Source organism: Dermacentor silvarum, chromosome 4 (assembly GCF_013339745.2).
Source record: "Dermacentor silvarum isolate Dsil-2018 chromosome 4, BIME_Dsil_1.4, whole genome shotgun sequence".
Classification (NCBI taxonomy): domain Eukaryota; kingdom Metazoa; phylum Arthropoda; class Arachnida; order Ixodida; family Ixodidae; genus Dermacentor; species Dermacentor silvarum.
The window spans coordinates 191234293-191237376 of record NC_051157.2 but is presented as its reverse complement, the minus strand read 5'-3'; the positions used below and the strand labels follow the sequence as shown (position 1 = coordinate 191237376).

At 47.6% G+C, this 3084-nt stretch overlaps 1 pseudogene; it reads right to left on the bottom strand.

Annotated features, from left to right (window-relative positions):
- Positions 1-698: 698 nt before the first annotated feature.
- On the bottom strand, positions 699-2623 carry LOC125945092 (uncharacterized; annotated as a pseudogene).
- Between the last annotated feature and the right edge of the window lie 461 nt (positions 2624-3084).

Genomic DNA, 3084 nt, shown 5'->3' with positions numbered 1-3084 from the left:
CAGGAGCAGGCTGCAAATTTTGAGTTTTTAGAAAAGCGTATGCATCATGACCTGCTCATGAAAGAAAAGGAGTGCGCCATGGAGGCCAGGCGTTTGGCTCTTGAGGAGAGGACGCTGGCGTGGGAAGAGGAACGGACTCGGCATGAGCTGCAGCTGAAGGAAAAAGAGATGGAAATGAAGGCGCAAGAACGAACAGAAGAAACGAGAATGCTTGCTGAGCAAAGAGCGCGGGAGCAGAAGGAGAGGACCGAGGAGCACAAGTTTCTTGCTCAGCAACAATGCCTGCTGAGTATTCTGGAAAGAGTTCTAGAAAAAATAAACAAGTACTGCATGTGCAGTACTCGTAACTGACTCTTACAGGAAAGAAAAATTATCCTCCCAAACACCTAATCAATGAACATATATTTTCACTGCAATGAGCGGGATACAGGAGCAGTATGACAACTGGTATGCAACAAAAAAGAAGAAAAGGGCACAATGAAATATTTACAATGTATAGAAAAAAATAAGCACGACATTTTCTAATTACAATAACATTACAATCACACTGAGAATACAGTTCAGGTCGTTGGGTAAATCTAGCACCTGGACTACATAAGTCTTGAATTAAAGAGCCCCAAGAACTCAGATAAGTCAAAAGCTAAACGCTCTTTGTCGTTTCGTTTTGACAAGTTTTGGAAACACGTACTAACATAAGGTTAACTCGGCAAGTGCTGACGTGGCTTCATGTAGTCTTGCAAGCTTGGCGGGCTTACTGAGAAATACCGGCAAACTTGGCTGCCGTACGCACACGTGTGGCAGTTTGTCAGAATGGTAGCGGCCTCATACATCTCAGCCACTTGTTGTCGGAGAAGTTTCTGATTTTTCTTAAAATCCAGAAAAGCGAATTCTCTCACCACTTTTCCAAAGCCCCACTCCACGGCTTGCCACACACTACTCATCGCGTGATTAAAATGTTGCTGCACAGGTGTAATCTTCTTTCTGGGGTTTTACGTGCCAAAACCAGTTCTGATTATGAGGCACGCCGTAGTGGAGGGCTCCGGATTAATTTTGACCACCTGGGGTTCTTTAACGTGCACTACAACGCAAGCACACGGGCGTTTTTGCATTTCGCCTCCATCGAAATGCGGCCGCCGCGGCCGGGATTCACAGGTGTAATCGAAAACCCACTATAGGGCTTCATGATCAATGGCAGCAGCGGATAGGCTGGGTCGCCATATAGTACAAAGTATTGGCCCTTGACCAGGCGCTCCAACTTTGCATATAGGCCACTGTCTCGAAGTATTCCTGCATAGAAGAGGAACCGATAAGTTGATGAATGGCTGAATATAGCAATAAGTGAAAGTGCAAGCTACACGAAATGTCTGTGATCATTATTCAGTACAACGTTTGCAAATGTGTGCCAACAACAAGTAAGCAGCACTGCTATAATAGCCGTAGCCTAATTTAGAGCGGCATTTAAGTAAGCACATGACCAAGCTGCATCATGCCGCCGTCCCGGGTAGTGCCCATCTAATTGGCATACAATGCCATTTGGGCACATTAGGGACTGACATTTCACACAGTGTATCCTTTTGTGGCCCGAAAAATAGGCAAGTTGGTTCCGTTTCGGGCGGCATATTGCGCCGGCAGTGCCATCAATGAACGCCCAGCAGTTGTCCAGGTTGCACCTTTTCTTCTGACAGCCTGGAACAAACAGCAACGGATCAACATTTAAATTATGTCTACAGCTGCCGCACAGCTAAATGTTAAAACGCTTTGACCACTACGCGCTGTCCACATACCCACAGCATATATACTTATGTCTTGAGAAAGCTAGAGCTCCGTCCTAACGTCGACCAATGTGGAACGGATGAACGTTCCACACACACACACACGCGCACACACACACACACACACACACACACACACACACACACACACACACACACACACACACACACACACACACACACACACACACACACACACACACACACACACACACACACACACACACACACACACACACACACACACACACACACACATTTTTCCTTGTTTAATGGATACCGACAATATCAAAAAGCCACCTATTCTAGTGAGATGCACAGTCGACTTACGTCTGCGAAATCACTCAGGCATTCTGAAGACAGCCAGGAGTGGTTGTTCATGTCCTCCAACAAGTGTCCGAACGTTGCCGTTATGTGCGTTACCACTTACGAGCTCACGCTTGACATAACGGACGTGTGCAACCCAAAGATTTCTTGCAGGTCACACCATCTGTTTGGATAGGCGAGCCGCCGGAGCAACAAAAGGCACAGTGCATCACGGCCGACCACCGTCACTTTTTGAGAACTGTGTCGGGGATCAGCAGCAGACGAACAAGTTCACTCAGATCCCGTTTCTCGAAGCGGAATTGTTGTCGAAGCAACGTCGACTCCACTTGGTCCACATGGAGGAGTCCGTTGCGCGAGCGGTATCGCAGCAGCTCGCTTTCACGATCGCGCCTAATGCGGAATTCTGTGTCGTCAAGGCTGCAGTCACCTTTCAAAAGACACCGCTCGCGGGTAGTCAGATGGTCTATTTCTTGCCATGAAAGAGTAGCCAAAAGGCGGCGATTCCACAAGATGCTTGACGGCATTCTCTTCCCTTGCTGCTGCTCGCCTGAACACAAAATCGGCGCGAACGGCGCGAAAAAGCTTCGCTTGTCTCGTGCCTTGACTTGTGACAACCAATGTTGGCTATACGAGTTTATTTGCTTAGGCACTATATGGCGCCAAGTAGCACTCCGAGGCAAGGGTGTTGACGCTTAGGCGCACTCCACGTTTCAGATGTTGCGCGCGGTAAACTAATGCTGAACCGTAACGTACGTAGCGCGCCGCACGTTGCTACGTACTGTCTAGCGCGCGCTAAACTAAAACTGTTTAATATTAAGAAGTGCACAAGCATGCGCATTTCCGGACTGCCTTACTCAACCAAAACACACCCCTAACTGCCGTTACTTCCTACAAATATCTCGGAAAGTCCACAATAGATTCGGTGTTATAATGACTCCACCTTACATAATCAACAACGCTAATCACACGCTAGGGTTTTTGCGTC